General features: G+C 40.0%; 1 protein-coding gene across 1 annotated transcript in view; it reads right to left on the bottom strand.

Moving 5' to 3' along the window:
• The window catches only part of LOC142764773 (cytochrome P450 2C20-like), a 115,918-nt gene extending 111,790 nt beyond the window's left edge, over window positions 1–4,128 (bottom strand). The window contains exon 1 of the mRNA XM_075865296.1: window positions 4,048–4,128. The gene's annotated coding sequence lies outside the window, so the exon portion shown is untranslated. The remainder of the gene's footprint in view (window positions 1–4,047) is intronic.
• Window positions 4,129–14,439: the final 10,311 nt, after the last annotated feature.

A 14,439-nucleotide genomic window follows, 5' to 3' on the forward strand; every position in this document is an offset into this window, starting at 1 on the left:
TTGTTCGTATATCTTCCTTCTTCATTCTCACGTCTTCCGCCTAACGTACTTCCATGAGTTAATTCCAACTAGGGAGGCTAGCAGTGTTGCTTGAGCCTATTTCATTTTCACTGCCCATGAACAAAAGAGATGGTGTCACGAACAATGCCGCTGAGACGAAGGCAGCACTGAAAGATAACTTTACTTCAAAGCTTAGGCGCATTTTATCTACTGGCTGGAGAAATCTGGGGATGAAGTGGTGGTGGCCCGACCATTTCTCAACAAAACAGAGCAGATAAGTGATGCTCTGCGTGCTACTGTGCATGAAGCTTTGAAGCTTGAAACACACCTTCTTTTCTAGCCGTTGCGACTAGATTTCATTATCATCATCACCTTCATCACCATCATCAGCCTAACTGTGCCAACTGCTGTAAAGGCATCTGCCATGTTCGCCTGTCAACCCGGTCATCCGCTTTGCGCTGCCACGTTATACCTGAACACTTCTTAATTTAATCTACCCACTTCATTTTCTGTCTGCCTCTCGCGCATTTGCTTTCTCTTGCAAGAGAGTCACTTACCCTTAATTACCAGACTTCAAGCCTCCCTGCGGTCTAATTGTAACGGTGTTTCAAGCACTGGAGTGGCTATGTAAAGTACTATCTTGCCGGTCTCCTTTCGAGGCCACATTACATTCCAGCCGCCAGGGAAAGCGATGTAGAGCGCAAGCGACTCTTCATGAATAAATGGCTGGGTTTTACTGTGAACCCGGCAGCAGACCAGCAAGACAATATATTAAGGGGACAGCCCTATACCCGTCAGGTGTTTTAAGTGAAGCTTGTGTACCTTTTCCACCATACCTACAGGAGCTGCTGTAACTATTTCAATATTATTGGGATGATGACACGTTCTCCTTCTTAGTAAAGCAGATTTAGCAGCGAAGATCTTATAGCTGATTATTTGAATTTGTTCTTTCATATACCTAAATATTATTTATTATTAGCTATTAATTTCGCGTTGCAGAAGAGTACTTCCTCACACAACAACAATTCTGTTTCATGATATTCCATATTACATTATCTAAATACTGGCTGAACTCTATATTTCGAGATATTGAGGTCGAAGAGAAAAAGAAACTTTGTTTTTAATACTTTATTTGTAACAAAAAAAAATGTGGAAAAGAGTAGGCGTCACCAAGTAACTGTGACAAAAACACTTTTGCTTACTTTATACTTCAAAGAAAAAACATATGTACAAGTTTATTCTGAGGTAAACGCATTTAACGTTTAAAATCGGCACCATTTCAAGAGTACAACGAGATAGAAGCGAATCGACAGACCCACTCAATAGATACCCGCCAGATACTCATCCCTCATATCATTTTTTTTGTGTGTTCAATCGTCGTGCCTGGCTAGCCTCATTTGTCACCGGCTATGCAGCCGTGTCAACCCAGTACTGTCGACGCAGTTCGAGGGAGCGTAGGCCCTGCATTGTGCAGCGCCTCGGCGAAATTTCAAAACACTTCAGCACACACACACGGGTTATTTCACCTGCAATTAAAGTAAACACAGCATCAAGAGGAAAACTTTAAGAAAGCTTCCATACGGCATTCCGATTAATTGTTATAGTTTCGAGTTCTCCCACGGAAGCATTTCGCAAGTATTCTTGATGAGCTAGTTCATGGTAGTTTGGCAAAACAGCTTCATTAAGAGATGCTGGAAGATGCTTTTTATGAATGAATGGTTCACAATACACCTGGTTTTGTTCAGTTTAAACCAAGTATCGGCGTCCGACGCCGTCGAGCAAAGGCCGTCAGATTTATTGGTATAGTTTGGTGCCATGTGGAAATATGTGTACCGGACAACTTTTCGCATGTCCTTCAACCTAGGTTTATTTCTTAATAGCCCTACTATAACAGTTTTGGTACTTGCTAATGAAGACACCTTTTAGACGTCCCCAGGGAGATATAATTTTTTAAAGCTTCAAGCATCTGCTATTTCTCTTTTGTGAAGTTTTGGGCCCATTGTTTTCCAAATGTGCAAAATGCAATTTATCTTGCAAGCTATAACTTCTCCATTGGGCTATGATACTTAAGCTGCAAGGAATCTCTTGCTACCTAAGAATTAGGCCATGGCAGGCCACCACACAAGTATCGAAATATGTCACCTTTAGAGAAAAAATTTTACTAGGACACACAAACACCTGACTCTGGTTCAAAAAAGGCTGCAGATTTCAAATAACGCTTTTTTGCTTACCTTGTCGCTTCAAAAAAGCATATCAAGGTTTGTCGAGGTATTAGGAACTAATTATTGTTATTCTTAATGGTTAGAAAGGGCAGAAAGGCTGCATGCTATGAAAGAATTTATAGTGTGATTTTCTTCAGCATTGCTTGACGCCCGCGGCGCCATTCTTTCTGTCACGCTTGTTGTGTATTGTGGTATGTTTATCTTGTCCCTATGTGTGTGACGTCTCACCAAAAAAAAAAAAACGGCTTCGCTCTGTGGTAAAATGGCACGCAGAGGACTCTGATGTGAATTCGATTGTGCCCTTCAAGTTTTTTATTTACTAAGCTTTTTTTTGTTATGTTGTGCAAGAATGCCTATAAATTGTAGTGGTGGCGGTGGCGGGCAACTCTTGCGCACGCGACCCTTGTTGTGATCTCATAACAAGTTTTATTTTAACAAAAAAAAAATAAAAAGCGTTTGCTACTGGTAGGTAGTGAGATTTAGAGAAGTACCTGTAGCCTATAGTGACCTTCCTAAATGTAGTATGCATATGTGAAACGTAAACTGCACTCTTCAGTTTTCGTAAAGACTGAACGCACGCGATACTATTTTCAAAGATCTGTTGATAATATTATAACAAATATTTGGAATAGGTGCTATGTTATGGCTGGACTTCAAAATGACACACTTGCTCAGCATTTCGTTTAGTGCGACACCTGGTTCTCTACTACACTTATGCTATAAAATATTGTATGCACATCGCTTGCATAGCGGTGGATTCTTAGATTTCATGGCACCTGCATGAGGTTTTCCCGAAATCGTTTACAGCGCTGCCGTTGCTTTGTGGTAAAACAGATTACTGCCACGTGGACAGCCTAGGTTTCGCACCATCTCAGACCAGCGGTTTCTTTTCTATAATTGCATCCACCTCATTTTAGGTTCTGAAAGGACGCCGATTATGCGCTCAAGAGCCAAAAGGCCAACTCCAAAAAAAAAAAAAAAGACGCCGACGAGGATACGATAATTCCTTCGTTATATCTGCTGTCTTCTGACATTATCGCACTAAAATTATGAGCGTACGATTCTCCACGTGGATAATACACGTTTGATATATCTGGGTTTTTATGAGCCAAACACACAATATGATTATGCAACGCGATGCTGCGAAAATTTCGACAATCTTGTTTTCTTCATAACGTGCACATACACTACGTGGGCGAATTTCGGCACTTCACCTTCATCGATATGCCACCACCGCGGCCAGGATCGAAATCGTGATTTTCTGGTCAGTGGCCGAGTACCGTTATCTTTATGGCGCAGTGGCGGTGAATATGCGCCCTTACAATAATGGCCATCATATATTATATACTACTACATGTATTATCCACTATATATATATATATATATATATATATATATATATATATATATATATATATATATATATATATATATATATATATATATATATATATATATTTCATATGAATGCCCTAAAGATGCAGCCTTTACTGGGGGCACGATTCGTACGACATCTACTTTCAGCAAGCACTCCTGAAAATTCCCATCTGTTCCTTGCTAACTCACGTTGTTTTCAACACGAGTTGTTTAAATGATGCCAAAGTTGTCCTGTTTTCAAAACAAATAACTAAAGCTTTTGCTATGATTCGGCTGAAACTATGCTACTCTTGGTCAAATTTACCAAACTAGCATAGTGACTTTACGAAAGTAAGCTTTTGTGAAGACCTTTTTTTTGAATGCGACTTAGAATGCGAATAAAGCTCAATAGTGGCAGCCGGAAAATTGTGTTCTTCGATTAGAGTATAAAAAAAAGGTTGAGACCAACCTGTTTCGGGGTCGCTGCTTTACGGAAGCTGCGCCTCTTACGACGCGGATCGAGTGCCGTTTAGGCGCGCTTAGGAATCGCATTTATTTACGACTTACCGCCAGTTTCCTATGTTCGTTATTTTTAATAACTCTCTTTACTTCGGCACATTTCCTCCGCGTCTGTTATTGCACACTGGCTGTTCATATTTTGCGAATATCGCTTGATCATGTGTGGCCATTTGTGCAGGAAATGCGTGCAAGTGAAACTCCACGTGTTACTATTGTTATTGTGAAAACCAAAACAAAAAACGCCTTGACGCAGACTTGTTTTTTTTAGACATCCGCCTCAACCGTGGATTAAAAAGGCGTGAAGGCACGACACCAGTGCGTGAAATATGGCATAGTATATTCGCTGAGCATACTATGGGCTTTCACAAATTGTGTGAAAAACTCATTGTTGAATGCAATACATGTGCAGCACGATTACACCAGGGCACGCAACATATATCTGCAAGTGAAACCGAATCAGTTTCGTAATGAGGTACAATGCAATAACTTTGGTAGGAGGAGAATACACTTATTATCCGTGCACGCCTGTTGTTATGCCAGCGGCAACATTGATCTGGCTTCTTATTCAGTTGCCAGCAGTTTTTCATTTCAGGTAGGTGGTGGCCATGGCCGTGTCAGGGGTCCACTACATGGTTTCCGCTGGTACTTCAGGTTCAGTTTTTATAGCTATTCTTAACACTGATCTTGTGGAGATTGGTGACAGCCCACGGCAACAAGTTTTTGCACACATCCATATAACCAGTTGAAAACGGCGTCGAGGTACAATAATGTACTTCAATTAGGTAAATTAGAAGGCCACGGTCTTAAAAATTGGTTTGCAATTGTTTCAGTCTTCCTGCTTATTCCCGTGTTCGGCTGCGGTGAGTGGACACATAAGCTATCCTTCGTAGTCTGTTACACCGCCTAATATCACTGTATTTTCAGAAAATCTCGTCCTTTTTCTTTAGCCCGTTCTGTGGGAAGGCCCGGGAAAGTTAATCTCAGGCGAAAGCGTCAGCTGCCTTAGTTCTCAGCATGAATGCGTGCTTTCAAAGTGGTTGGTTTCTCAACATTGAGGCACAATCTGCTTCGGGCGAGAGGTGCCATGCTTAATAAACTGATTTACTTATTTCGAGAACAGGTTGAAAATAAATTTAGTGTTTACAGATCTATATCTTAAACTTGCAAGAAAAAAAAACAGTCTTCCTGCTTATTCCCGTGTTCGGCTGCGGTGAGTGGACACATAAGCTATCCTTCGTAGTCTGTTACACAGCCTAACATCACTGTATTTTCAGAAAATCTCGTCCTTTTTCTTTAGCCCGTTCTGTGGGAAAGCCCGGGGAAGTTGATCTCAGGCGAAAGCATCAGCTGCCTCAGTTCTCAGCATGAATGCGTGCTTTCAAAGTGGTTGGTTTCTCAACATTGAGGCACAATCTGCTTCGTGCGAGAGGTGCCATGCTTATTAAACTGATTTACTTATTTCGAGAACAGGTTGAAAATAAATTTAGTGCTTACAGATCAATATTTTAAACTTGCAAGAAAAAAAACCTTTTGAATAACAAAATTAACAAACCCCCAAAAGAAACTTACACAGCTGTAGCTAAGGGAAATGATTTAAGCTCTACCTACCGCTCCATTCCTTTAAACTCTTGCAGAAAGCTGGCTACAACGATGAAAATGCTCCTGTGGACAGAAGCGAAAATGGGTGCATCAAATGAAAGAATTATTGTAAGTGTCAAAATCAAGTGCAACTTCCGTAGGGGTTTTCGTAGAAGTATTTTCCTTTGCATTTTAAATTTTCGTTACGTCAAAAAGAAGTGATTCAGTGATTCACTCTCACTAAAGAAATAAATGTGACTGGGCCAGACATGACCTTTGAAGGTGAAAATTCAGTGGGGGGCTGTACAGTGTAGCCTGGTAAGTACTGTTTTTTGCTTCCCACATGAACTTTACCTGCTTTTCTAAGGACACTATAGATGCAGGGATGGGCACAGACAAAACAGTACGATCAATGAATTATTGCTTGAGCGTCCGCATATTCATTCAGTAATAAACCTCTATGACATGGTACCCACACTAGTGAAACGAGATACACATGTCTTGGAATGAGCAAACCGATAATTTAGGTGTGCTTAAGTCACAACAGACGGAGAGGGAGGGAGTCTGTTAGAATAACCTCTGCTGGCATACGCTGTTGTAATTCACGGAATGCTAGGACTAATACCAACAGTTCAGCCTGATAAATAGGAAAAAAGTCTGGAAACTGAGTTGAGAAGATCTAATATATAAAAATCTTTTTCGGACTCCTTCCTTTTTTTTACGAACAGAAGCACCAGTTGCTATCACAGTGTTTGCTTCCAAATGTTTGCTTTCAATGATCTTCCAAAATGTCACTTTTATGTTGATAACTTTTAGCGTTATTCTCTAAATACTAATTTTTGCTTCCGCAGTGCTGAGTAGAAAAATGACCCAGTGGTAAACTTTTAATAGGTGCAAAAGCTTCTGTGTAAAAATGAATTAGAGGCAACTTAGTCTAGGTCATCGGAGGTCAGACGAAAAAGGTCTGCTTTTTCAATGAAGGTGTATTAGGACCTCCTCTGTCGGCAAGCATATATTTTTAGGATTGTTCATAATGACAGAATATAGTTATATATTTTGTGGAGAAAAACGAGGCATGTATCTACTTATTGACTAATGCTTGGAAAAAATTTATGTAGCCCGAGGCATAAGCGCGACGTTTCATGTTTTAAGAGAACCAGTGATTGAACTTGCTAAGCTGGAGCCCCTGACAAAAAAAAAAAGAGAAACGTAGCTGAATTCTAATATCGGTGAATTGTACATGCCATAAACTATGACGAGCAATTCCTTGTGCAAAGGACTACGCTTGTTGCTGAGCCTACGCAGCATCCTTACTGCGCGTGCCCCTTTATAGTACTTATACTTTCGATATGGGGACTCTAGTTAGGGTTTCGTTGTGGGTTATTCCTAAATCTCCTAAAGGCTCAACCTAAGTGATAAAACCTTCTCGGTACAGCAGTGGTTATTGCACTGGGACATTTTGTGCAGAAAATACGAGAGCGCTCTCGTTAATACTCACTGTTAAGTGAACTTCTTCAGCCATTATTTCATGTTAACCATTAAGCCTGTAGAATTCGGTAAAGTGTGTTAATGTCAGCTGATATAGGGTAAAATACAATGCCACGACATGCACATACACCTGGACATCTTGTTTTGTGGGAGTAGTGCACAGTAGTTTATTAAATAACAAGAGTCATATTACTCATCCTTGCAGGAGAGCTCGTAATTGGCTATATTTTGAAGAATTCACACACGATGTCAAGCAATAAAACTCTCCAATATTTAGGAATGCAGCAACCTGTGTTACCAATTACTGTTGCAGTCTTAAATGCTGAAGCGAATGTAACAATTTCACATGCACCAAACGTCGTATGAATTTTTATGGCTAAGATTACTATAGCAGAATATTGTTTTTTGGTAGCGGGCAGTCTGTATTCCACTTTCTAGGACAACGTGCGCACACCAAATCGAGTAACTACGCCTGAATTCAGTTTAACATCGACTCAGTGTTACTTTTGCCGACAGCCAGCGATCTACTCGGCTATGTAAAACTCGTTCGTTGAGTTGTACTGGATTCTAAGTGACTGCTATAGGCTTAATATTATCTAATGTTAACCCAGCGCTTGATTTCCTGAATAACGGAATCGCTTTTTCAACTCCCAAATCCGACAGGATCCGACAATTTCTGATGAAGTTATCAGCAAAATAAGTATGTCAAGGCATTAAACGTGATGTACTGTTCCACCTCAAAAGATGTTAGGAGATCACAACGGTCGCATGCGCCGTAGTTTTCCGACTTCACTGCCAGTGTCCATAACCACTATTTCACAAAATAAGGATAAAAATCTTACTATTGAAAACCACCAAAAACACGGTGGAATTCGAACTGAGACGCACTTCGTGCCACCCCACTGCTCCACCAGTGAGTCAAGCCTGTGATGGTTTTTAATGCATGAAAATAATGCCATCAAGTGTCAAATACTCTTACACAATTCGTCATTTCAAAATTATGCTGATTCGCACATGTGGAAGACACAAATTCACGCAGTGCAACCAATTTTCAAACGTCTGGTAAAGAAACACGCGCGTCCAGAATCCAAGCCACTCCAGAAGCGTGTTGAAAGTCTCAATAACACTACCTACATCAGCAGCTTCTCCTTGAAGAATAGACCTTCTAAGCTAGGTGGTTAAGCATGTCTGTCAATCATTCACCTCCTCTGTAATGAATAAATACCCAATAACAGTATAAGTAGTATAATGCGTCATTGTTTATGGTCTTTTTTAACGGTAGATTCTTAACACTATGTGTTGTGATTAAAAACTTTTTTTGATGGTTCTCTTGTGAATGTTGTTCATCACGCCAATCAACAGAACAATGCTCGATTGTGTCAGGTTTGTTGCACAGCCTGCAATTAAGAGACAAGGACCACATATACCTTTTTTTGTGAAGCGCGTCTTTACAGGTAATATGGGGGTGAGTAGCCTAAACACAAGTGTTTTCGCCGCTGGTAATATACACATTTACGTGCGTGGTAGAACACGTAATGACCACTTTGAAATAAGTATTGCATTTGGTAAACAGACTCACCGTTTGGAATTCCCTTCCAAACTGACCCTAGGCAGTTTTTGTAAAGGCAAGGATTTCGCATTAATATATGCAATAAAACATTTTAGTACAACCAAGAAATAACCAGACCGCACACTATGCGAAATACTTACCTAGTGGGTCATCAAATGTACTAACTTATTGGTGAAGCTACAGGCCCGATTCTTCATCGCAGTCAGCCACAGCGACAAAATATTGCACAAAATTATTTACAGTGACGTGGCAGATACCATGCTTCTTTGAATAATGAAAGGACGGCATAGTGAATGTATGCATACTCCGTAAAAATTTATGGCGTAGTGGGCATCCTACCATTGTGGTTAAAGGCGTTTGCCAAACACTGTATTAAAAGTGGTCTTGAATGACCGCTCTTTCAGCTTTTGCTATGAATGTGCTGCGCGTTTCGCGCAGGCCCTATAGTTATTCAAGTGCGAAGTATTTCTTTGCACACTGCAAGCACTCTTGACATCTATCTATCTATCTATCTATCTATCTATCTATCTATCTATCTATCTATCTATCTATCTATCTATCTATCTATCTATCTATCTATCTATCTATCTATCTATCTATCTATCTATCTATCTATCTATCTATCTATCTATCTATCTATCTATCTATCTATCTATCTATCTATCTATCTATCTATCTATCTATCTATCTATCTATCTATCTATCTATCTATCTATCTATCTATCTATCTATCTATCTATCAGTCTATCTATTTATCTCTCTATCTATCTATCTATCTATTTATTTATCTATCTATCTATCTATCTATCTATCTATCTATCTATCTATCTATCTATCTATCTATCTGCGTACGACTTTGTGTTCTTATGATGAGCCCTTAACTTGGGGTAGACAAAAATTAGCACGGCTAGGCAAGATGGTTTCACAAATACGACGCGCTGGTCAAGACATTATTATTGTCACAATTTTGTCGCGTTCGTTGCCAAACACTTTCTATAAAACAGTGGCGCATACCCGGGGGCGCGTGTTGATTTACCTTTGGTATGCGGGTATGTGCCGCACGTGATAGACATTTTATATCTACGAAGAGCAAGAACACACAAGGGTAATTTCGAAGCTTGAGTAAAAAAAAAATGAGCAAAGGCAGCGTTGACTGAATGAATGCGAAAAACAAATGTCAGTGTCCCAACAAGAATCGAACCCTGTCATTTTGCATCGCCATCAAATATTGCACCACACAGTCTCGTCAGGTTTCAGAATCACTTGGCAAACAGACCGTTGTGTTTGTGAAACGTCGATTCTGGTTGCTCTACTGGTCCTAAACTTTTATAAAATTACATATGTTCTCCTATAATACAGTCGCCATGTCAAATTCAGGTCAATTTTAGTTAGGCACCTTCCGCTGAGGTTGACTTGTGTAGCAGTGTGGAGGGCTACCACCCTTGTGAGACCCAGGGCAGACAGCGGGGCTTCATAGCAGCTTACCGCTTCTTTTGTCGCTTATATATATGCTGTTCGCATCGTTACGCAACTGCGAGCAACTGCTAATATAAATCATTTGTGGCTGTTTACCATGTGTGTGAGTGTGTGTGTGTTGATCGCTACATATATTCAAGGCTCACCCAAAAAAGAAATTAAAACAAATTCATCTTGCTTCTGCATGCTTTGCGTAACATCGATTCTCAAGCTACGTTGGATCTGCCATTTTTAATATGGACATCGTTATAACATAGAACCAGGATTGAAATCACGCAGGGTTCTTAACATTTTCTACTTCTACAGATCACAAATGTCTCGAGTTCCAAACATGTATATGTCCGGTAGGGGTTTCTTTATCGCTTCTCTAAGAATTTCTAGGACTTTCTTTGAAATACTCCTTTTCTGAAATATTGAACAAGCTTGTTGGGAATCGATGAGCATTATCCCTTCCTGCCTGCATGTTGAGTTCACCAGAGCTCTTGTCGGTTCCTCTGCTCTATCAATCTATTTTCTTACTAACTTCTCCATCATTCACTTTTTACCCTGGCAGTTGACGACGCCAGTGGCACGGCTGGTATTTCTGAGTATCTCGCAACTAGAAAACATTGGTGTGTCGAGCGTCATGGTCTGTTTTGGGAGCCTTGCTGAGAACCTTGCGTGACGGTTTGTATGGAGTTTGCGGGAGCTTTGCTTTTCTGGATTTCATACTACCTTGATGTTGAGTTTGAATACATTGCTTAAAATGCACGCTAAATAAATGCGTTTTCTGCTGGTGTCCGACATCTCCATTTTTCTCGTCAGAGATCTGCAAAGAATGAATATGTCAGAATCTTCGTAGAGAAAGCTTGAGATGTAGGATTTGGATCAAACATCTACGAGCATCACACAGTTGTAGCAGGTGGCAGTTGGTGGCTGAATGTTCAGTGGTAGATCAAGTTTAGTTGGCGTGCTTTTGTACATATGATGTTATCACTTTAATTCATTGCTGGAGGTTTTGGTAGTTTGTATGGGATCTTCTTTTAGAAAGACAATTCAGTCCACTACTTTCAGCTAACCGATTTTCACTGGTTCCCTTGTGTTGGAGACTTACGTCTGAACCAACTGGTATTGAATCCCAATGTTTCGCCTTGCTTTGTTAATACTACCTGGTGTATTCTCGCTGTGAGGTTGAGATCCGGATCAGTGGCCAATAACACACTGATTGCTATTTTCAGATAGGTCTGCGAACCTATCCATTACGTGAGTTCATGGTTTTGTGCTGAATCGTAGGCATTCCTGCCTTGAGCACTTTTTGATAACCTAAAGCATTATGACATAAGTAAGGGTCCTTAAAAAAATATTTCAGTTTTCTGGCGTACTCCTTCTTCGCGGAATAGCGTCGAGCCATTTTCTGCGTGGGAAGAATCTCAGCGAAGTTTCTATCTGTAGCATTGTTAATAGGGTAGTGTCCTTAAGCTAGTATAATATGTCTTTAAATTGCAGAGTGGTTCCTTAGTTCAGCTATATGTAGGTTTTCCATTTCTTCAATCCACATTTGTCTGTATTTTGTTGGGTATTAAAGTCGGGGTCCTAGTTGTGCCCAATTCCTTCCTTTAGAGCTGATGCTTCTGCAAAAATATATTGTGTTAGCAATTATATGTGGATACTCTAGACTTAATTTCGCCGTGGTATATATATATATATATATATATATATATATATATATATATATATATATATATATATATATATATATATATATATATATATATATATAATCGCCACCTTGGTTGGCTACAGATGGTGCCGACTGACACTTCCACGTTTAAATTTACATATAAACCCAAAATGTAGCTGCGGCAATAGCCGCAGTGATAGCTCAGTGGTAGATCATCGAACGCGTTATTGAGAGGTCGTAGGTTCGATTCCTGCTTACAGACAGTTATTGTTTCACCAACTTTTCTTTCTTATTTACTTTACATTGTTTCTAATACCTTACCCTATTCATTTGTTAACATTATTGTCTGTTAGATCTCATTGATAGTGTGTCAAAACACAAAAAAGCGAGCCCTTAGGTATGCACTTCTTTCCCCCCCCCCCCACCCACACAAATATATTTATATAAATAAATATATATATATATATATATGAAGACACAGATAGCGGCATCCACGACAGAGTCAAAGCTCTATAGCGCAATCGAATGTTGAATGGCTATGTTCTCATGCTCCCCTTGATTACTGACTTCACTGCCAGACCTAAAATACTTCGTTTAAGCATGAATAAAATATTCAATGGAGAATCAGCGCTGATGTCATCAGTTTTTTTTTGTTCCTTGTATGTTGCGCGCTTAACAGGTAGCCGAAAAAAGACTCTATAATAACTCACTCAAATCACCACACTCTACCATGATCCCCTCTCATAGTGCCAAGTCCAAGATGAAATTCACATTTAGTGCTTTTCTATCAAAAAGTCCTATTTCCATTATTATGCTACTATAATAGACGAGAACCTCGACTCTAAAACGTCACAAAAACTGTTCTGCACAGAAACCATAAAGTACAGGGCATTAGTGAAAGAAGAATATTATTTCAGAAAGGAGTTCGCGAGACTGGCTCACAAATTTATATGTTCCTTAAAGTACTGAGTATTCTAGTAATTGCACACTCGCTGAATGTAAAAAAAGAATGACATGAACAACAGCTGGCTGGCCTTGAAAGACATGCTATTTTTGTTAATTGGTAACGCAGATCCCTTTTATAATTTCAGGAAGCAGTGGTAGAACCTGAAATATTTGCATAGGAAGGTGAGCGAGCTGGGAAAGTAACATGTTCGGGTGAGCGTAGAAAGGAATGAATACGAAGGACGAGTAAACAGATGGCACGAGCACTCGTGTCACCAGTTTCTTCATTCACCCGAGCGCCATATGTTGAAAGTGTCCCTGACTGCTTCCGTTTGTCACCACGTGCGCTCCTGCTGCTAATACTGCTAACTTCAGTTTCGCCTAATCACTAGTAGCCTTCACGAACATTGAAAGCAATGCACTCTTCTTTCAAGGAAATGCGCAAATGCGTAGGTACATCCGCACTGCTGCCGACTGAGGCATTTGTTATGGCCGATTAGTTGGCTCGGGATCGGTATAGTTTGAATGCTCAAGGCCCATTGATCACAACACCATGATAGTCTCTGAAGAAAGCGGAAATCCCCTGCAGCTGCTTTTCGCGTAAAGGAACCACGTATAACCTATTTCAGAGCCTTCTCGCAGCTTTGGACTTACCGATACACGGGTCTACGGAAAATGTGTTCGACCTCGTAAAGATCACGTGGGCTAAAGCCGAGCACGTCAAAGGAAATCACGCACAATGAATTTAGCGTGTAATATATTATCGTCTACACAATCGTTAAGGATCACAGCGAACCTTTCACTACCATTAAAGCAGGTAGTGCTGTGCGTATATATTAACACATTAACGATCGAAAATTACCATTAGGTATAGTTCAACATTCGCTAGCTATAAACGAAAAAAAAAAGATCCTTATACTTCTGAACCCACGTATACTGAATAATGTGACACGAATTGCAAGAAAGTCCGATTCAAATTATGAAAAGAACAAGAAGTGACCTTACATCTCAAGAAAAAAGGTGCCTCAAAATTTTAAAATAACGTTAGCGCTTCGGCTAACCTTATCATCACTTTTAACCTATAAATTTGACGACGTTATCTATATCAAGGAAGTAGCGAGCATTGGGCTTCTACACTAGCACTTGCTGCAATTTTTATGATGAATTTAACAACGCTCTTTACTGTCATGCCCATGTTTTGCGGTGTAGATGCTTTCACTCTACTGATCCAAAGCCAAAGAGCAGCGCAAGTGGACTCTGGCGTTCGGGGACGTTCCTCATTGAGCAAAAAAAAATAGCATGAGGAAGAGCTAAGGGTCATTGACATAACTTGTGCTGCTCTTGTGTAGGAGGTTTTCGAAAGCGTGAGTTATTTGCATTCAGTGTGGAACCCATTGTGGTCTCCTGTCGATAATTTTATCGTCGAACTTGTGAGGCATTCGTTAGAGAAGTTGCGCAGATAAAGCCATCAGTGGTCATAGATAAGTCATAGTGAGTACCAAGAACTATCGTTGTCTTGGTCTTTCACTGGCGCTGATATCTATGCCCCTTGAATACTACTTATAAGAAATATATTGTAGGAAAACGGTGATTTCTTCTAGTTGGTAACAGTTCATTTTCAACGC

The sequence above is a fragment of the Rhipicephalus microplus genome, chromosome 6 (assembly GCF_043290135.1).
Source record: "Rhipicephalus microplus isolate Deutch F79 chromosome 6, USDA_Rmic, whole genome shotgun sequence".
NCBI lineage: Eukaryota > Metazoa > Arthropoda > Arachnida > Ixodida > Ixodidae > Rhipicephalus > Rhipicephalus microplus.